Genomic DNA, 22,632 nt, shown 5'->3' with positions numbered 1-22,632 from the left:
TGTCTACACTGACACTTTATAGCGCTGAAACTTGCTGCGTTCAGGGGGGTATTTTTTCATGCCCCTGAGTGAGAAAGTTGCAGCGCTGTAAAGTGCCAGTGTAGACAAGCCCTTAGGCTAGCAGTAGTGCTGGTTTTCTTATCTCCCCCACCCACCAGTCTTAGTAGAGAATGCCTGCCCTAGGACACATTCTTGGGCTTTCAGTACTGACAACCCAAAACAAATAAAAAATCATGAATCAGGCCCCCCAAAATCATAAGATTGTTTTCAAATAGAGAGCGAGATAGGAAATGCAAAAAAATCAGGACAGGGGAGGAGGGGAGAGAGATAACAGGATTCTATGTAAGACAAAGTCCCTAATATCAGGGCTTCTGGTCATCCTATTTTCAAATCATGAGATATTTTAAAAATAATAAATATTGGGTTAATGTCACTTAACTTCTGGTTTCTAACCCTTTCACATTTTTAAACTTCTATGCATCAGTGTTAGAAACTTATTTTTTGGAATGACAGTAAAATCTCACCTAATTAAATGACTCAAGGAGCTGAGAGATCAAGAAAGACACCAAATACGACAAAACTCATGACAAAGTCACAAGAGTTGGCCACACTGGGCTTTGAGCAGTTTAAATATTTGACTCTCTAACCAAAATTTGCAACCTGGACTTCATCTGCAAATCTTCCAGGCATGTCACCTTTCATTCTCATCTATGCTTGGAAGCACAGTTATTTTCTGAGTACTTTATACATCTGAATAAGAGCTGCAACATGCTGCTGACTTTCAGTATGTGCACTCACACGTAGAATTAAATCTGTGTATAAATCAGAGGGCAAACAAAAAGCAATATGGCAGATGTTAAATTGTTTCTGGCAAAAACATAACAAAAACAATAACTTTCTTATATCTGAAATGGAGATTCACAATCAATTAGCTAAGAGAAACACACCACTGCAAAATGGTAAAACTTTGGAAATTCTTCATTATAAATGGAGTTTTCATCTAATCAATTTTAACATAAGCAATTTAGAGTGAATCAGATTTTCTTAGCATATATCTAATTTCCCACATTAGGCAGCAGGGTAAATAGCTTGACACCCACACCAAGTAGGTTATAAATGAAATGTTGTTTGATCTGGAAGAGGAAACACTGGTCTGAAGCAGCTACTTACTTCTTCATAAATGAATTGTTTTTTCAAACTAGCTTGAAAAAAATATAATAAATAAATAATAATAATAATAATAAAAATATAATAATTGGAGCTATACCAATCTGCTAGAACTGGAAGGGACCTCGAAAGGTCATTGAGTTCAGCCCCTTGCCTTCACTAGCAGGACCAAGTACTGATTTTTGCCCCAGATCCCTTGAGCAGAAACTTTGCGTGCCATGTTTACAACAGGAAATATCTTACCAGCTGTGCTAAACTCTATAAAATATTAGAGCTCTGTAATGATCTGAGCCAAAACCCTGGATCTGAATCCCTCTGAATTATGGAAGAAGATTGGATGGCATGAGCCCATCACTTTAAAATATCATTTTTAATTGCAACCACTGACTCATCAGTGAATGCAGTGGTATAAGACGGGCCATGATAATACATCCTATTAAAAAACTGTAACCCATATTTTTGCCAATGAGTCTTTCAACTGAAAACAGCCAACTCACAATCAGAGCAGACAGTATCTCCAAGTAAATCTAAAAACAAAAGTAATCTCTCAAAAGCATCTATCATCATCAGCTGCTACAAGGACTACTAATGAGACCCTAATTTTTGATGAAAGGAAACATTCATCAGTATAGATAATAGCCTGTTCTCTACAAGCCCTTCAGATGTTCTCTCAAAGCAGTCTTATCAGATTTTCAAGAAAATCCATCATCCCAGGCATGGTCCATGTCCCCTGAGGAAATTAAATTGGACTGATTGATATGGCTAGCCATAATAGATCTCAGTATTCTACCTCAGTCTCTGTTATCAAAATTGGTGGGTCTACAAAGTTTAATCAGAAGACAGAATTTGTAGGGTTGATTGCCCAGAGAATGCTAGATTCTACTAACAGTCAATCATAAAAGCCTTGGTTCACTGAAGATACAGCATCCGTTGCAATGTCAGTGTCACAACTACTTACCTACCAGTGCAAGTGCCTAGAAAGCTATACAGTGCTGTCACTTAAAAGTATGGTGGATATGTATATCCCTCAAGATTTTGCATAGTATACTTTTGGCCAGATTGTCTCCCTCTTGAAGAAAAAGCCACAGAAGTGAAGAAGGTATGTTTGAAACTCTGCAAAGATGTGTCTCATATTTTTCACTACACCCTTCCCTCAAGGGAGAGAGGTTTTAGACCCCGTAGAAGGGGAATAAGTGGGGCAGTCTGGTAGCCCAGCAGTGCACACAGGGAAATGACACTCCATCTCTGGAGACCCTGGTTTTCTCTGTCTCATGGCAACCCAGGCCCTAGACTAGCCATTCTGCCATTGGCTTTCCTTCCCTGTCTAATGAGTAGATAGGAAGTATGGCAGGGAAGTAATAATACTTGGACAAACATTAATTTCTGAGCTGATTTCCAGCAGGAACTCTGTTGGCTCACTGCAGAAGCACTTCTCAGCAAATGGCTGTTTCCCACTCCCACCTCTGAAATACCACCTACAAAGTCTACAATGCTGGAAAGTTTGGTCTCTGTGGATGTGTCAACACTGCACCTGGAGCAAGCCTCCCAGCCCTGGGTTTGATAGAGGAGGTGGAGCATACTACAGCTGCCACTCAAGTTTTGCCTTTTTCTGCTGTCATGTGGGAGAGGGAAGCAATGGGTCAGTTCAGAGTGGCCTCAGCAGGTAATGACGGTCACTAATCCAGACTCAGTCACTCATTCCCTCAGTTCTGAGGTAACTTGTGCCATCCAGTAAACCTGATGCTGTGAGAGAATATTTCCACAGTACCTGTGGCTATTTCACCACTTTATCTAGGCCAGCAGCCATTTATAATCTAAGTTAGTTTCATGCAACTGACTATTAGCTATAAACCATAAGTTCACAGCGGAATTCCACACCATTTATATGGATCTGCTCAACTGAGCAAATGCAAGCTCTACACCAGAGCTCAGTGGACCAAATCAAATAGGGAGCACTAAGCCATCCCCCCATGTCTCTTATTGCAAAACTCATGGATGTTCTAGAATCCCACCATGTTTATGAGAATACCACTCGGTGACAGCACAGCATATTTAAGCCAAGTCATCCCTGCAATAGATATAGTGCAGTCTTCTATGTCCAGAGGTGCTGGAACAATTTTTAGGGGGGGAGGGTACTGAGAGCCATTGAAACAAACTGTAAATAACAAACTGTATATAATGAAAACCACGTCAAACCAGTTCCAGCGCCTATGTCTATGTCTTGTTTGCAAATAAAATCCAGAAAGAATTTTTGCTGAGGCTGTTGTTATCACAGCTGCTTTGCGAGTAAGTTTTCAGACTCAGCCTGAGATAGTTTCTGACACTAGCTAAAAGTGAAACTCAGCCCTGCTATAAGCAAATGTAAACCCTTCTGATTTAAATGGAATTTGCATCTGCTTATACCACAGCTGAATCAGGTTCTCCATCTTTGCAACAACACTGTATCCTTGTTTTAAATGAGTGTGACTGTGGTGCCTTGAGGGGCCACCCTGAGGATGCTTACTCAGGGCAAACTGCAAGGAATAGGGCAGACAATCCCTCAAACTGGTGGTTTATTCTATAATTAGAATCAACAAGTCAGTAGCCAAACAGCTTCTGTAATATCACACTGGCTACCAAGAAGCCAAAACACAGTCCTCTTTAAGTAATACAGCCTTCGGCTCCCATCCAGATAGCCAAGTCTAATATAGTGAGAGATTACTGAAAATCTTATTCACCATACTTGAAGTTCTACCAACCCCAAAACACCAGACACATTGCCCATCAGGTCAATGAATATTTCAGATCTCACCCAAATACAAGCTTACAGCCAATCCTTATTAACTAAATGCAAGATATATTAATAAAAGAAAAAAAAATAAAGTTATACATAGTTAAGAGATCAATACAGACGCTCCACGACTTATGCAAGGAACGCCTTGCGGAACTTGAATCTTGTGTAAGTTGGGAACGTATACCTGACCATTATAAAAAAAAAAACAAAACAACTTTCTAGCTTACGGAACTTTTTCCGTAAATTCGGATTTGCATAAGTCGGGTTTGCGTAAGCCGGGGAGTGTCTGTATACATACAAATGTGCGTAAAGTCTTAGGTTAGTTTCATAGCAGAGATGGCACCCTAGGTTGCAGTTTGTTCAAATCCTTCTATGAAAATTCCATGATGAATCCAGAGTAAACCTGGAGACCTCAATATTATGGCTTAGACTTTCCCTGTCAAAGTTCAGGAAGATCTGAGACAAAAGGGTCAGGCCCAAAGCTTTCTTTATATTCGTCTAGCAAGCAGATAGCCTCTTGACAGCAATTGTCAGAGCAGTGCCTTCCTCAGATGAAGAATAGGTAAAACATATTGTTGCTTTGAAGCTAATCTTCTATTTCCTATACATACACAGGTAAGTAGTTGTGTTCATTAACATATGGCAATTAATCAAACTATCAAGGCAGTTTATTATGGCACAGAGAATTAAGCTGAAGACAATGTAAATAATATTAATTCCTATGGTATTTTACAGCTTTGATCTTTGAGTCAATAAAATACAGTAAAGAATCATTAAATGAATCAGTAAAAGACAGGAACAGGATTTTAGCAACTACAAGCTAATTAGATCACACTGTTAAACTCTGAATAAGATATAGGTAAACACAGACAAATAGAATTAGCATATACTCCTGATTCTCTAACAATACAAGCAAACATGTTAAAGATTCAAGTCTAGTACATTTATTTGAAACCCAGATACAAGTAGATTGTTTTGATTGACGTCAGTGCCTCTGATTAAGTTATTATGGGTCACACACAAGTTGACCAGGCCATCAGTGTCACAGTGAGACATTCTGCATCTTCGTATGATTAGCTTAAGGAATTTCAATAGTCCTGTGTACCACAATGCAGGGGAATGTATGAGAGAGAGGAGGGGCATTTGGGGAAAGCAGAAGGTAAGGGGACAGATGCACCAGCAATGAATGAGCCCAGTGAACAATGCAGAACCTCAGCGTGCAGAATAGCGATGAAAAAAACAACGGGAATCTTTGCCACATTAGTACCAATGCGAGTCCACTGCCATGTAGCAGAAACAACAAAAATCCTAACTGAGTAGACAACTGTCCTGGCACTGACAGAAGAGAGGCCACATAGTCTCCTCTCCTTGCTCAACAGAGAAAGACATAAACAAGTAATTTCTATGAAATATCTAGTCCCAGAGCAACTTTTCTAAGCTCATATACCTTATCCATTGAATCCCCGAATTTACTGAGCTCAAGAGTAACACTCCTGCAGTACATTACTGACTTGTTTTAGCACAGTTTGATTGTAAAGCCCTCCCTAGCACACCCTACTGCTAGGGTTCCCTCAGAGAATACATTTAGGATTACGAAGGCATGCTGTCTCATCCCCATTCCAGTCTGGTCGGTATCGTTGTCCAGTAGCTAATTTCTCCCCAACTTCACCCCACAAAAATGCAATCTCCTCCTTTTGGATTTTCAGTAAATTATTGGCCATGCTTGCAAAGCTGTATTTAACTTGATGGACTTTCTGTGTTTGGATGGAGGACCCTGGTATGGGGGAAGAAGGAGGCACACACAGAGCCCCTGACATGCAAGAGAATGGGGAGTTATACAGAGCCCCTAGCAAGGCAGAAATTGGACGATCCTGCTTTGGGGTTGTAGGGGGAGCAAAGGGATGCCTGTAGCCCCTGGAATGGCAGGAGAATGGGAGGAATGGGGATGAACACACAGAGTGTGGCAAGACAGAGGGGGTGACACATAGGGAGTTTGTGATGGGAATGCAGGAATGCAAGGAGCATTGGTATGTGCAATATGTTTGGCCACCACTAATGAAGTGCGAAAAACTCTAGTTTTATATTCAGTTTCTTCTTAATTACCGTTTCTACCCAGTGCCCAACCTACTATGCATCTCCCAGCCACCCTTCTGTCACCACTAGCACAATCCATAATTTTTAAAGCACAATTCTCCTCTCTGCTTCTTCTGTTCTTGCTCCTGTTCCCCACTCCACTGAGCATCATGATACATATTTGTGAATCCTCTTGTTATTTCTACAGCAGTTTTCCCAATTTCCAAATAATGTGACTTCTCAATAGGACTGCCCCCTGAATCTGAACAGCAGCCTATTTGTCCATCCCTATCAATGACAGACATTTGGTGCATAGCTATGTGTTGTATGTTAATTTGGGCAGAAGAACAAAGTATCCTTCAGAATGACTGCATGCGACAACTTTTTAATGTAAACTGAGGAAGAATTTTCCCAGGGGGAACGCAGATGTGTGGGACTCACCCCTGCGGTGCCTCCTGCTGGTGTCTTGGAAATTAGCTCGTTTTCCAACCTTGGAGCGCCCTCTGCAGGCTGGTGTCCCACTGACACTGGGCCCTCACATCCCTCCCTAGACTTCAGTGCTCCGTTATCTGGGGTGCTGCCCTGGCAGTAACCCCTCACTCTCAGGGTCTCCCCAGGGAATCCCCACCCCCTATCCCCACCTCACCTCAGTCATAGGCTACTACCAGTCACCAACTAGCCCCTACTCCCTGGGACAGACTGCAGTATAAGCCAGTCATCACAGGCAAGGTTGGGTTTGGACCTGCTGCCTCCACCTAGCCTTGGGCTGTCCCCTGCAACTCCAGTATCTGTTTGGCTTTATCCTAGGCCACAGCCAGGGGGGTTTCCAGGCCAGGGCTCCCCAGCTCCCTTGGCCTTCCCCGAGCCCTGCTCCACTCCAGGTACCTTCTCTAGCTCCCCAGCAGCCAGGCCCACCTCCCTCTACAGCTAGAGGAGACTGTCTGTGCTTCTAGCCCACCGCCCTCTTATAAGGGCCAGCTGGGCCCTGATTGCACTGGCTACAGCTGTGGCTGCTTTCTCCATCAGGCCAGCTTTTCTCTGCCACAGCCCTCTGCTGGGCTGCTTTAAGCCTTTCCAGGGAAGAGCAGGTGACCACCCAGCTACAGGGAAAAAGACAATGAGTCTCCCATACACTGATTCACTACAGAGTAACCATCTTATACTGGACAGGATCCAGTGACTCAGGCAGAGGATTATATCCCCAGCAATTTTTAAATTTCCTTCTTATCTGTTTGTGAAAGATCTGGAGTTGTTCCAGAAGCTCCATTAGTATGACCTGTCAGCACTCAAAGGAGGACAAGTGCAAAGGCAGAGGAATGCCTAACTTAAAAACACAATGTTCTTTTAATTACAACTCTGAATGATAAAATTACAAACTTTAGACTACACCATTACTTTATGGTCTCTTTCAGGAACATTGGATTTGAAATACAATTTTAAAAAGTCTTCAATGTCCCATCTGTTCCCAAGAGGATTAATAATTCAGCTTTAGTTCAAACACAGGACAGTTAAGGACTTTTAGAGAAACATCTGACTGCTATGCCTTAGTTAAGAATCAGTTGCCTTGTAAAAATTGTCTGGGCTGAAACTTGCTATTCTGGGACCATCAAGCATTTATCAACCCCTACCTATAAACAAATCACAACAGACAAACAAAAATGGCAGTACATTTGCTTTCACTGTTTTTTATACAGTTGCCACACAAAAATGTGTTCAATCAGAGTTAAAGTTGCATAAATGTATACACCTGGACTGAGGTTGAGATGGAAATAGAAGACAGACTAGTTGAAAGTCTCTGGGTAAGGATAAAAGGAGTAAAAAACAGAGGTGATATCATGATAGGGGTCTACGACAGACCACCTCATCAGGAAATAAGGACAACCCAGGGAATTACAGACCAGTCAGCTTAACTTTTGTACCCTGAAAGATAATAGAGCAAATAATTAAGCAATCAATTTTCAAACATCTAGAAAATAATCAGGTGATAAGTAAAAGTCAGCATGGATTTGTCAAGAACAAACCATATCAAACCAACCTGATAGCTTTCTTTGACAGGGTAACAAGCCTTGTGGATGGAGGGAAGAGGTAGATATGGTATATCTTGACTTTAGTAAAGCTTTTGATACTGTCTTGCGCGACCTTCTCATAAACAAACTAGGGAAATGCAACCTAAATGGAGCTACTATAAGATGGATGTAAAACTGGTTGGAAAACCGTTCCCAGAGAGTAGTTATCAGTGGTTCACAGTCCTGCTGGAAGTACATAACGAATGTGGTCCCACAGGGATCAGTTCTGGATCTGGTTCTGTTCAATATCTTCATCAATACACTTAATAAAGTTTGCAGACAATACCAAGCTGGGAGGGATTGCGAGTGCTTTGGAGGATAGGATTAAAATTCAAAATGATCTGGACAGACTGGGGAACTGGTCTGAAGTAAATAGGGTGAAAGCCTGAGAAAATTAAGAACACAAATGAAAAACGTGCAACATTCCTGCAGGCACTTGGTGGTCTGGTCTATACTAAAAAGTCAGGTTGACCGAGCTACGTCATTCAGGAGCATAAGAAAGCCATACCCCTGAGCAACATAGTTTAGTTAACCTATCTTCTGGTGTAGACAGTGCTAGGTTGCTGGAAAAATTCTTCCATCAACCTAACTACCAACTCTCAGGGAGGTGGCTACATTACAGCAACAGGAGAACTCCTCTTTTCGGTGCAGGTAGTGTCTATACTCAAGCACTGCAGCTGTGCCACTGTAGCATTTCAAGCATAGACAAGCACGTGTGAGCTAGCCATAGCACAGCATAACCCCAACCAACTGGCTCAGCTACTGTATCTTTGAGTCAAGGTGATAGAGATTCAAACCAAGTTGTACATTTACCTCAGGAAGTGACTATATGGCTGAAGATGCATCATCCACAAAACAACTATTTTGTGAAGTTCCTTAAAGATTAAAAGCAGAAAAATCAACCTGGACTTCTTGGTTCTTCATGAGATCCTGACCTTCTCCAGAAAGAAAGAGCACAGATGGTAGACTGCTACAGCACTATAGGACTTCACATGTGTTACTGCGCTGGGAAAATCTAATTACAGAACATACAACCAGTTTGGGGTTTTGCCCTGCTTTTTGACAATCTGTCCCTGAGGCTGGCACTCATGATTGTGAATCACTCCAGACAGCTTGACACCATGAACTTAACAGTGTCTGATCCCTGTGGTGAGATTTGTGGGATTTTGCAGGATAAAATCTCTCACACTTAAAATGGATGCAATGTAAGTCAGCAGAGCATGTTGCATCTAAAAATAGGTGAACCTTAAACAATTCAGTTAGGGTAACCAGCCCAATGTTTGCATTCCTAGCTGAACTATTCATAGTCCTTTGGACTACAAAGTTATGAAGGAACTTTCATGTGAAGAGAGACTTCCTTGTGAGATTTCTGGTACTTCACAATTCTAGTATTTACATCTTAGCCAGAGGAACAGCAGCTTTTCTCATTGTATCCTGACACTTGCATTTCTGGTTCCACCTGGAACTATGAAGTATAATTGCATTAAAAAGAAAAGCTTGCCAGTGTTTTCAGTCTTAAAAATAATAATAATAAAAAAAGGTTGGGTTGGGTTCATTTCTAATTCTGAGCAAAGGTTCAGTTCTTATTTTATCTTAATCGGTTTGCCTCACCCAACTTGTAACCAATGCATTATCATGGTCATCACTGATAAAAGTTTGAAGATGATACGAAAATTGGGGGAGTGGTAAATAGTGAGGAGGACAGGTCACTGATTCAGAGCAATTTGGATGTCTTGGTAAACCAGGTGCACGCAAACAATATCAGTTTTAATACAGTTAAATGTATATGTCTAGGAACAAAGAATGTAGGCCATACTTATAGCATGGGGGAATCTATCCTGGGAAGCAGTGACTCAAGAGATTTGGAGGTTGTGATGGATAATAAACTGAACTTGCACCCTCAGTGTGACACTATGGCCAAAAGAGCTAATGTGATCCTGGGATGCAAAAACAGGGGAATTGTAGGAGTAGAGAGGTTTTTTACCTCTATACTTGGCACTAGTGCAAACCACTACTAGAATACCGTGTCCAGTTCTGGTGGCCATAATTCAAGAAAATTTGATAAATTTGAGAGGTTCAGAGAAGAGCCATGAGAACGATTAAAGGATTAGAAAAAATGCCTTCTATAGATAAAAACTCAAAGAGCTTCATCTATCAGGAGGAGGGATAGCTCAGTGGTTTGAGCATTGGCCTGCTAAACCCAGGATTATGAGCTCAAGCCTTGAGGGGGCCATTTAGGGAACTGGGGTAAAAATCTGTCTGAGGATTGGTCCTGCTTTGAGCTGGGGGATGGACTAGATGACCTTCTGAGGTCCCTTCGAACCCTAATCTTCTATGATTTTATTTAGCCTATCAAAGAGAAAATTAAAGGATGATTTGATTACAGACTATAATTATCTACATAGGGAATAAGTATTTAATAACAGGCTCTTCAATTTCACAGAGAAACGTATAACACGATCCAATGGCTCAGAGCTGAGATTGACAAAATCAGACTAAAAATAAAGGTGTAAACTTAACAGCAAGAGTAACTAATCATTGGAACAATTTAACAACGGTCATGGTGGATTCTTCATCACTGACAATTTTAAATTCAAGACTGGATGGTTTTGTAAAATATATGATTTAGGAATTATTTTGGAGAAGTTCTATGGCCTGAGGTCAGACTAGATGATCGCAGTGGTCCTTTCTGACCTTGAATCTATGATCTACAGTAGCAAATTTTGCAAAAAGATTTTGAAATTTCAGTGCAATAACAGGATGAAATTTTTGCAAAAATTTGGATCCATTTTTCCACCTGCTCTATACGTTAGAAAAGCCCTGAAGTGAAACACAATGACTTACCCTCATCCAATCCTGGGAGAAATCTGAATCTGAAAATTTGACATTTATGACACCAGTCTACCCTTATGGCTAGATTGTGCAACACAGCTATATACTTATACAAAGGGGTAGTCAACTGAAGTAAAATAGATCACTCTTATAAGTTATTACCAACAGACATAACTGTCGCACAACTGAGACCTCAATATATATAAACCATATATTTATGTGTTTGGCTTGAGAAATGCTTTACATTTTGAGAGCCTTCACTAACTCTGAAATCATTATGGACCCAACTTTCTAAACATAGATGCCTGAAGTTAGATGCAGACGTCAGTGCTTACACGCCTGAATATTGACACAGGCACCCAATTTTAGAGGTAATACTTGAAAACTTCCCCTGCTCCCATACTAAATTCTGTAATTATAATGTTATCTCAGGGCCACTTGCCATATAAAGGCATGGGAGGCGGCAATGGTGTGTCTTTTCAGTTTCAGAAACAATCAATAGTTTTAGATTCTTAATCCAGTTTAAGACAGTTTGGCTGTAAAGCCACAAAACCGTAAGATTCCAAAAGTAGGACCACAACAATGAATAGAGTCTCATTCATGTTATAAAACAGAATTACATGCAGTATTAGATACCAGGTCTCCTGTATCTCAGTCAAATGTATAGTGGATAAATATATTGATTTAAAAAAACCCATTTTTTATTTATATCATGATTTTTTACATTGCTAATTCTTTACTTTCTTCACATTTTATAGTCTTAAATTAATAAAGTGGATGTTTTGCATTCTTTGAAAACTAATTTCCTAATTGTTAGCAACACTTCAGGTTTTGTATTTTTCTACCAAGAAGTTTCACACTTAAATGCTCATCTATGCTGAAAGAGACACATGCAGGGCCTGATTAACATCCTCACTGTGAGAACATCACAAACTCAAACACAAAATTGCTCAGCAAATAGTCCGTACTATATCTGCAGCCAAAACCAGCTTCTGATATATTGTACAAGTCAAAAATGCTGAAATGCTTCTACATTATGTTTCTCCATAGGGGTTTGCAGTTTGAAGCCAGTTGGATTTCTATTCTTAAATTACTCACATGCTTTTGAAAAATCCCATTTTTAGGTGCTTAATCATGGAGTGTAGGAATCTAACTTTAGGCTACTATTTTTGCAAATGTTGGCCCATGTGTATAAGAATTCAAAATGATTTAGTTAATGTACTGAAAATCTAAATAACTTTTTATTGCTAGTGAAGTGGTATTGTTGAGAAATGACAAAGATTTTATGCCTCTAAGTTTTAATAAAAATACAGTTGTAGCCCCGATGCTTCAATGCATAAGTACAAGTAGGTCCACTGAAATTAATGAGTTTTACTCATATGAATAAAGTTACATATTTGCTTAAATGTCTGTAAGAATTGGATCTTAATTTCCAATGCTTTGTTTTGCCTATAGCAGTTTTGTAAAATTCACAGAAGATACCTGTCATAAACAGATAAGTAAGAGTTAGTAGAACAGAAGTACTTCATATCTCTTCTGCCTGTAAAGGGTTAACGAGATCAGTGAGCCTGGCTGTCACCTGACCAGAGGACCAATCAGGGGACAGGATACTTTCAAATCTTGAGGGAGGGAAGTTTGTGTGTGTATGCTGTTAGAATTTGCTTGCTGTTCACTCTGGGGGTTCAGAGGGACCAGACGTGCAACCAGGTTTCTCTTCAATCTCTCCGATACAGGCTCTTATAAGTTCAGAATAGTAAGTACTAGGTAGATAAGGTGAGTTAGGCTTATGTTTGTTTTCTTTATTTGCAAATGTGTATTTGGCTGGGAGGAGTTCAGATGTGTATTTGGCTGAAAGGATTTTACTTTGTACTTGTATACTTAGGCTGGGAGGGTATTCCCAGTGTCTATAGCTGAAAGACCCTGTAACATATTCCATCTTAAATTTACAAAGATAATTTTTACTGTTTTTCTTTCTTTAATTAAAAGCTTTTCTTGTTTAAGAACCTGATTGTTTTTTTATTCTGGTGAGACCCCAGGGGACTGGGTCTGGATCCACCAGGGAATTGGTGGGGAGAAAGGAGGGAAGGGGGAGAGAAAGGTTAATTTCTCTCCGTGTTAGGATTACTTTCTCTCTGAAGGAGAGTCTGGGAGGGGGAGAGAGAAGGAGGGAGAAAGGTGGATTTTCCTCTCTGTTTTAAGAGTTTGAATCACAGTGATCTTCCAGGGTAACCCAGGGAGGGGACATCTGGGAGAGGCAACGGTGAGGGAAAGGGTTTACTTTCCTTGTGTTAAGATCCAGAGGGTCTGGGTCTTGGGGGTCCCTGAGCAAGGTTTTGTGGGGACCAGAGTGTACCAGGCACTGGAATTCCTGGTTGGTGACAGCGCTACAAGTACTAAGCTGGTAATTGAGCTTAGAGGAATTCATGCTGGTACCCCATCTTTTGGACGTTAAGGTTCAGAGTGGGGAATTATACCATGACATACCCTACCAGAAGTGGCACTTTAAAGAACAGGAATGGAATTTATAATTTAGTTCATTATAAGTTTTAATCTAAAATAACAAAAACACAAATTTTCAAATTAGATTTATGTCTCAGCCTGATTTAAATCAAACATTTTTTTTAAAAAATCAAGGGATTGAAAATTACTTCACCTTGATCCAATGCCTAATCTACTAAATCACACTGACTGCCACACAGTCACTGAGGCTTCCTGTTTCTCATTTTCCCTATCTGTAAAATAGGATTAAAAATGCTTACTAGCCTACTGTGGTAAATGTAGCTATATTATATAGTTGATAGGTCAGAAACCACAGTTTTGTGCACTGTATCTTAACTAATTTCAGGAGGTGAGATGGAATGAGCACAGGATGTTGGAAGTGACCTTGCCTATGCTTTTCCATACTTTTAATGTTAACTTTAAATTTCCTGACTTGCTAATTATTGTTTTTTTATTTCTTCTTAAAATTAAAAACTTATGACAAATCATCAGAAAATTGAAATTATATTTAAAGTTGTAAAACTATTTCATAATAATGAAACCTGATAGGAATAAATTGTTTTCAAATGCAATTTTCAATGGAGTACACTGTTTGAAAATCCAATTTTATTTCTATCATACAACTTAATAACCTCTCAGCACCAGTCATCATCTAAAGAAAATTTCCTGAGTATAAAGCTAGGTACTGCTGATTCTGATGACACTGTAGATAATTACTGTACAACAGAAATTAGTGGAAAGGATGTTTTGTTTTTTAATTTTTCCATGGTTTTTTTCCTTCCTTATTATTTGAGGAAAGGCTGTTCATTTAGCAAATGCCTCTATTAAAAACAAGATTGTTGAACATGTTGGGAAAATAATTTTTATCCTCAGATAATTTAGAAGACAGGCATATTATTTCTTAAGGAAAGACTTATTACATTGTCAGTAAAACCATTGGTACAATAAGATTGTGTTTTGTTTGTAAGTGAAAATAGCCCTCTTCTGTATTAAAAAATTAACATGGTTATGCAGTTACAAATACAATAGAGGGATTAGTAAAAGGGATTAGATATACTGATTTTTTCCATGGACAGGCATTTGCTATTTTTTTTAGGTTACTATTATGAAGAATTAGATTCATTTGCAAAACTCCTGAAACATCCTAAAATTCATGGACAAGTTTTCATCAGCATATGAGTACATAGGAACCTGACCTCCTACATGCAAATGAAGCTAAATTCCTATTTGTTTTCATTTATCAATATAATTTCATACAAATATTTATACATGTTACTATCCCCAACAAACATAACATAACATTAAACATGGGTGAGGCAATATCTTTTATTGGACTAGCTTCTGGTGATGAAAGGTATTACCTCACCTACCTTGTCTCTCTAATATTCTGGTACCGATATGATTATAACACTGCAAATAACATTAGGGAGATCTCGGAGGCCTTTGGATAGCATGGGATAATCCTTAGAAAATTACAGGAATATGGTGTGAATGAATGCCTTTAAACTAGTTTGTCTCTCTAATTATTTCAGTTCAAGGTCCACAAAATAGCCAAACATCATCCCCTAACCTATCATATCCCGTCATCCTCTGCGTGTAAAGGGTTTGGTTCTGGGTTAAATTTTCAACCATTTTGTGGGTTTCAGCTCAAATAAGGTGGCTGTGGGCTGGTGCTGCTTGGTAGTGATCCTCTGGAGTGGTGCAGCTTGGTGGAGTTGAGCCTGGAGGCTGCTGGGTGGTGAAGTGTGAAGAAAAAGTGGTTGCATAATTTCCTGCTACTTTTCTCAGCCCTTTTCCTCTTAATGTCATTTCACTGCTCTCTAATTTTCTCCCATTTTACTGTTTTCTGCCTCAGTAGGTATCTTCCTGACCCCATCACAATAGTAACCGAGCCTCTCAGGAACATTCATGGACTGATTTTAGAACACTGTTGTGGTATTGTCCCCACTTTACAACGGGGAATCTAGGGCACAGGGAAACGAAGTGATTTGCCCATGAGCTCACTGAAGTCAGTGGCAGAGCCAGGTACAGACCCTAGATCTCTGAGCCAGTGCTTCAGACAGATGGCCATTCTTCCTCTCCCTTCTGCTTGTCTCTCCCTATCCCTCTTGCCCTCCCCACTTTCCTCTGGTCCCCACCCACACCCCTGCCCTCCCCTCTTCCCCCTCAAGTCCTCATTTTTTTCCCCCTCACCTGTCTATCCTCTCTCACACTCACTGAGGAAGCCCTATTTTTTACTAGCTGCCACTCTATCTGCAGTCATCCTAGATTTTTTTTCTTCAGTTTTCTCTGTGTTGGCTTTTCACTTTCTCCCTTTGGGTTGCTTTGTTCCTGTTATCTTGCTCCTCCCTTTCCCATCCCACTTTCCCTCCTATTCCTTCACTCTCCCCTCCTTCCTTCCCCACCTATCCAATTATTCATTCTCACACTCATTGTTTCATAATTCATCCACATTCACTGACTCATTCATTCATTTATTTATTTATTCTCCCCGTAGCTCCACTTCTTTCACTCCCACACTCACCTATCATGTCTTTGTACTCAACTGATGGAATGATCTCACATTTTTTGTCAGAGGCCTGTACTGTAATCCATATCCTGAAAGACTGGTGTGGTTACTATTTTATTATACATACCTAATTGCAGCCTCCCTAAAAGAGAAAAATAGACTGTTTTTGTCCAAAACTCAGAACACACTAGCATAAAATATTGACCCTAATTCACTCCTTGTGTTAATCCCATTGAAGTCAATTGATTTACATCTGGGATGAAGCAGATCTAGAGTGTCAGCCGATTTCAGCAGCACAACCACCTTCAGCTAGTTAGCTTAATTATCAGCAAGTACACATTATTGAAGACAATCTACTAAGGACATTAGTCAAAAATTGCAAAGCAACACAAATGAAATGTTAGAGTCAGTTGCAAATTGGAATTTCTGTCCCGCAGGAAATTTCAATGTTTGAAAATTTGTTTTCATCCGAAATCATGTCAGAAAGTGAAAATGTCCTCCTTTCTCCACCCTACCCCTCAGCAGAAGGGAAGTTCTGAACAATTTTGTTTTGGAAATGTTGAAATGTTTCATTTAGACATCCCTGATTGATATGAAATGTTTTGACATTCCTGGATTGAAATGTTTCCTTTCAGTTTAACATTGATCTGTGGTCCCCTGAGTTGCTGTGATGCCTCATGGAAGCTGTATTTGTTCATGTATGTCATACACCGGATCGGCTCTGTGGGACGGAGTTTCCAGCTGGATTATATGTCCCATAATGCACCTCAGGAGCTCAGGAAAATACAGATTAACATGAAACTAGTCTGAAACTAAAAGTTTCAGTTTGGTCTGACAAATAGAAATATTTTGATTCAGAGCAACCTGAAATAAACATTTCAATGTTCCATCAGAAAAACTGATTTTTTGTGTGTGTATGGCAAAAATCAAAGTTTTCCAGTGAAAAAATGTTCCATCAAAAATAATTTCAATGGAAAATTCCCCCAACCACGACTATGAAATATCTACAACAATCTTGTACTTCCCATACTGCAAGTAATGGTTAATTTTTCTGTTCACATATTACGCTTTTCCTTCACACAAACTGTAAACCCAAGTAACCCTCTGATCATCAGGCACAGAAATGCTGATGATCCGTGCTGGTAGCAGACTGCTGATTTCCTGAGGAGTATATAATATTCTGTAAAACTCTGGCAATGGGATTGTGGAAGGGATAAGGCTGGAAGAAAATTTGGGACAAGAAATGGTCACTGATTTTGGGTCCCCAATTTGGTTCTGATTTTCACAAATTCTCAGCACTCCAGGAGAAGTTAATGGATGATATGGGTGCTTGGCATCTCTGAAATTTAGGGTTAAAGTATCTAAAGTTGGGCACACAAAATCACTGGCCACTACTGTAAATGTGGGCCCTGGGAATTTCTCATATTCTCAGCCTGAATAATAAATGAAGCTGGGCTTTTATTTCTTACCACAGGCCTACGGGCCTTAAAAGGGCATGACATTTTTATAGCAATTTCTGCTTTAAAATATATGATGCAAGACAGATATTTGAACTTGACTGTAGCATGAAGAGTCTCATGATGGATCTATCACTGCTCGTATCAGCCTGTCACATATTTTATGGAGTGTCAGCATTTTGTTTTGGCTCCATGGCTACTACATACATAAAATGGAAATTATGAAGAAACACATGGACATGTCTTAGTGTCACAAGTAGGAAAATGCATGCAATACACTGAAGAGAAAAATAAAGCACACAGAAAAAATATTCTGCTGCTTCTATCCTTCAAAAAATACACAGGAGACACAAATGAATATAAAGTAATACATTGTCAATTACACAGTTTCTTAACCTAGCCTGACTTCCATCCAAACAGTCTACCACAACATCAACAGCAAAAGGCTAGAACACTAGTTAGTGGTCCAAGATCTCTTTGTTATTAGGCAGGTGAGGGAAACATGCAGAGTACAGTCAATAGAAACGAAAACACCCCAAAACCACAGGTTAAACCCTGTTGTTTGAGCCACACAGCAACAAATAGAAAGAAAACGCTGTATGGTACAAACTCACAGAAGAAAGCAATACAAGTTCGAAGATATGGGCATTCAGACCCACAAGGCTGAATTTGTACTGTTTCTGTCATAGCGCCTGTCTCATTATAGAATTCTATACTAGGCTCCCAGTGCCTCAAATGGAGCAGAGCCCAGTGATCACCTCACTCTCTGAGGAAGTACAGACATTTCAGCTCAGAGCATCGGCAGTTGCACTAGGCGGTTGGTGAAGAAGGACCCATCCAGTTTCCTCCCCACTGAGACCTCGGTCAGGCAGGGAACTGTCAGCATTGGACCTTCAGCACCACTCCTACTTCTCCCACACTGCGTGGTATGGAACCCTAGTAGCCACCTTGCAAGGGAGGAGTCAGGCATTTGGGAGGAGGATGCTCCCTAGTCGAGAGCATTCATAGCTGTCCCATGGGACAGAGTAGAGGGCATTATCTGGGTCCTTTATGTTTGGACACCAAAGGGCATGGAATTTCTGAGGATGCTAAGGCCTAAGGTGCTCACAAGGCACCATGTGGGGCTAAGGATGGACCCACTGGCGGCTCCAGGGACTAGCGCAGCAAGCGCTTGCCTTGGGCGGCAAGTCCACATGACCGGCGGACCTCCCGCAGAAATGCCACCAAAGGCTCGCTGACTGGCATGCTTGGGGCAGTAAAAAACATAGAGCCACACCTGAGGGACCCATAATCTCTGGAAGCACTGACTCTCCAACTGGATACCTTAGCAGCTGCACGAGAAAGCACTTTCACTTGATGTCAGCAGCATTCACCACACTATTTGCACAGGAAAGAAAGCTTGTCAGTTGAAAGTGAAAGAGGAGACAGAGGGCCTGGGGTATCAGCGTAGGCAGGAGAAAAGGGAAGATTACATAGGACTTGGGAACCTCTAAACTACATAACCGAGTGAGGTGGAGGCTTAGCTGAAGACTTAGATGGTACGCATGGGTGAGAATGATCAGGGGCACTGTGAGTGTATGGGCAAGAGTATGGGAAACTGCAGGATGAAAAAAATAAAGGGAAATCAGCCTGAAAATACTTATAGGCGAGGCTGGTAGCACCATATTTTATTAATGCTGCCCACCACTTCCTATTACAAAACCTTGTTTTCAGTTGATTATAACTTTTCCGAACTTTAATGGTTTGGTCTGAGATCTCTCATGCCGCGACTGCCTCAGAATGAAATTTATTGGAAAATTTCAGCCAAAAGGGTTTATCTGAGAACAAGGCTAGACTAAAATAAGCAATGGCAAAAGGACTTTTTGGCTAGTCTGAGTCTACACTAAGGCTTTTGCTGGCATAGCTACCTCAGTTGGGGATGTAATTTTTTCACACTCCTAATCAACACAGCTATATCAGCAAAACGTTGCAGAGACCACACTTAAGTCCCATTGAAAGTCAATGTTACTTAGGTTCCTAAGACACTTCTGAAAATTTTGCCGTGCACCTCCAACAGCAAGGTATTCCCTCACCACGGTCATGCTGGTGTTCTGGTGGATGCAGGACATTAAGAAGTCTTTCAGTTTGGAACTAAGTCTTTGATCACTTGCCACCAATTGAAAATCCTACTTTGAGAGACACCAGTAAAGAAAATATACATGAAAATAATAACTTCCACCAGAAACTAATAAAAAATAAATTCAAAGCGTACATCTATGTTATTGTGAGTATCTGAGGACTATGAAATAATAAAGTAGGACCAATCCTATGTCACAGTAAATCAAAATGCCAAATGGTGTATTCTCAAACTGACTGTCAAAAGTTAGCAGTGTGACATCCATTAGCCACTCTTTTGAAAACCCCCAGTTTTAAAGTGTGGCTAGAGCTGTGTTTTTAAAAAGTCATCATTCAAAATAAGGAAGCTCCATCGAGACACTGGAGGGATTTATTTTTCTTCTTGTATTCTTTTACAACTTGTTTTCTGTAACCCTGTGAAATAGCTCTTTATTTCATGCCCACATTATTTCCTCTTTGCAGGATGACTTACCCCTGTTCTGTTGGCCACCTCAGCACAGGATCCTGTTTCACTCTTCCCTGCAAAGTGAATGAGAAAATGAGCCTGTTTCTGCTGCTGCTGCTGACTTTCAAACGGGTGGGAGTCTTCACAACATTGCACCCCCCTACTCCCCTTCAGACCCTGCCATCTGATCCTGGGTCAGGAGGGACTGACAAGGAAAGCCCTGGAATTAAATCTGCCTCAGCCCCATACCAGTAGAGCCACATCTGTCAAGAACACTCATATTCCCATGGAGCATCCATATTTCTGAATGTTAACATTTAATGGTACTGTGCACAGCTCAAAGCTTCCCTTACTGAGCTGAGGATGCATTATACCCATGCAGCACATGCAAAGATGGACATAATAATGAGATTAAAGAGGCACAAACTAAGCAAGAGAGCCAGGCCAATGACAAAATGGAAATACAGTTCCTGACAAATCAAACATAATCCCCTCCCCCCTCCCGCCTCCAAGCCTTCAAGCTGGGGATACCTCTTATCTCCTTATAGGCAAACCCCCCCTTCATTTGAAATGACTGAAAATGGTTGATCATGCTATTATAAATCAAAGTAACATACTAGGGAAATGGAAATGTTATGCCATGCATTCCATAGATCCTTTTTACTCCTCTTTTATATTGAATGGCACACAGGAGCAATTGCCAGGAAGAAAAAGGTTTACTTATCTGCCCTCAAGAGCGATAACTAAGAGGAAAGCTGACCTTTCAATATTTTGGCAGGCCTGTGACACGGATCCCCCTTACCCAACATCTGCCCTCCTTCCACTCTTAATGTAATCGACTCCTGTTCTTTATCATACCACTAGGCACAGGACACCCCTAAATTTAACTCACTCTAATAAGCGCACGCACGTGAGAGAGAGAGAGAAAAAATGTCTTTAGGACCTTCATTCCAATTTCTTCCTGAACAAGTGGAGCCCCACTGCTTGTTCCTTTTACTTTTTGCAGTAAGTTTACATCAGTTTTCCAGGCTCTCATCACAAGCACAGGAGTCGGAGGGTTACTTTAACCCCCCTGTCCCAAAAAAAACCCTAGGATTATCTTGTAATTTCTATTTCCCTCAAATGGGAGGGTCTGTAGCCTCAGGCTTTGCATCACACAAAGGCTACCTCTTAGCCTTTGGTTAAAAAAAAGAACTGAAACACCCCCTATAGCAGATGTTCTCAACTTTTTCTATGCCAAGACTCTATTTTTACAACAGAAAGAAGTTTTGGCACTCGTTCTCCCATCTGAACATAAAGAAAGGGAAGGTGGCCATGACCCCCTACTAAGAACCTACAGGTAGAGATGGAGTGGGGGACTTGTATGGATATTGCCTGTATACCAGTCCCAGTGCAGGCAGCAGGAGGTTTATGCTGGCTGCAGAGCACCTTTCAGCACTGGGGCTGCAGCCGCTGTAGTCAGTTCACCAGCAAGGGGAGGGACACAATTTGCACAGAAAAAGGAAGGAAGGAGGCAGCTGTGGGAGCTTTTATTGCAGTGCTCTGGAGCCAGTCGCTCCTCCCTCAGCAGCAACGCGCCCACGATCTGCCCACTGCAGCCGAGTCCTCCCAGTGTGCAGTGGGAGGGGAGGGGAGCCGGGTCTCCCTTCCATAGTTGGGCACTCCTGCTCCCCCAAGCACCACTTGGAGCACAGCCAGGCAAACTCCTGTGGGGGAAGAGCAGGGGGAGAGGACAGGGTGTCCAAAGTTAAGTGAAACTTTCCCAGGCATGTCACCATCAGGAAAGTACAATAACCATTGTGGCCACATGAGGAGGACCGCCCCCTCCCACAATTACTGCTTATCTGATTAGGGAAAGGAGTTATTAATAATGGGCCATCCTGGCCCTGGGTGCAGGTGTTGTTTTGCTGGGTTTCTCCTCTTGAATTCTGTGTATGGTTGCATCTAAATTTACGAACATGCAGTATACCATTTTTTTCATTAACAGTTTATCACCTCTGGGAACATTATGTTTCTTCTTGCAGTAAATACAAATTTCTTCTTGCAGTAAATTGCCTGTAAAGTTTGGGAAGAACCAACATGCAACGAAAGAAAGACAGATGTATAAATGAAGCATGCACACAACCAGCTGAAGCATAGCTGGAGTTTGGCAAGAGAAAAAAAAAGAATCCTATCAAAAGTGACACTCCAGCAAGAGTTGAATATAAAAGGCACTGATCAAACACTGAATTTTCTGTTAAGTGCTTCCTATCTCCTACAGCACACCACTCCATGTAGCATGATATTTTTATCTAGTATTCAAAGAACAATCATGGATCACAAAAAAAGCGATCATTTGAGTGAGAGTTGAACATCCCTAATTCAATACACTCCTGCTTTTGTTGGTCTCTCATGGTATATATGTGAGAAGCACCTCAGACTTTATTCTGTGTCCCATTATTATTTATATTTGTATTAGAGTAGCATTTAGCAGCTCACTGAGATTGGAGCCCCATGCTGTGGGGCCCTGTACAAAACCACACCAAGTTGAAGTCCTTGCTCTAAAGAACTAACAATCTAAACAAACACGATAGATGAAGTACATAGCATTACACCCACCTTGAGATGTGGAAATGAGGGAGACCAAGCGACACACCCAAGGTTGCCCAAGAAGTCTGTGGTAGAGCTGGGAATCGAACCCAGCTTTACTGATCCCA

The 22,632-nt window shown here is 40.9% G+C and overlaps 1 protein-coding gene across 3 annotated transcripts in view; it reads right to left on the bottom strand.

Annotated features, from left to right (window-relative positions):
• The window catches only part of PLD5 (phospholipase D family member 5), a 230,082-nt gene that overhangs the window by 78,380 nt on the left and 129,070 nt on the right, over positions 1–22,632 (bottom strand). Inside the window, exon 1 of one of the 3 annotated variants that reach the window (XM_050950431.1) lies at positions 19,964–20,010. The exons of the other annotated variants lie outside the window; for them this stretch is intronic. The gene's annotated coding sequence lies outside the window, so the exon portion shown is untranslated. Of the gene's footprint in view, positions 1–19,963; positions 20,011–22,632 lie in introns of those variants that run through there. 3 annotated transcript variants of the gene reach the window in all.

This window comes from Gopherus flavomarginatus, chromosome 4 (assembly GCF_025201925.1).
Source record: "Gopherus flavomarginatus isolate rGopFla2 chromosome 4, rGopFla2.mat.asm, whole genome shotgun sequence".
NCBI lineage: Eukaryota > Metazoa > Chordata > Testudines > Testudinidae > Gopherus > Gopherus flavomarginatus.
This window is presented reverse-complemented; position numbering and strand designations above follow the sequence as displayed.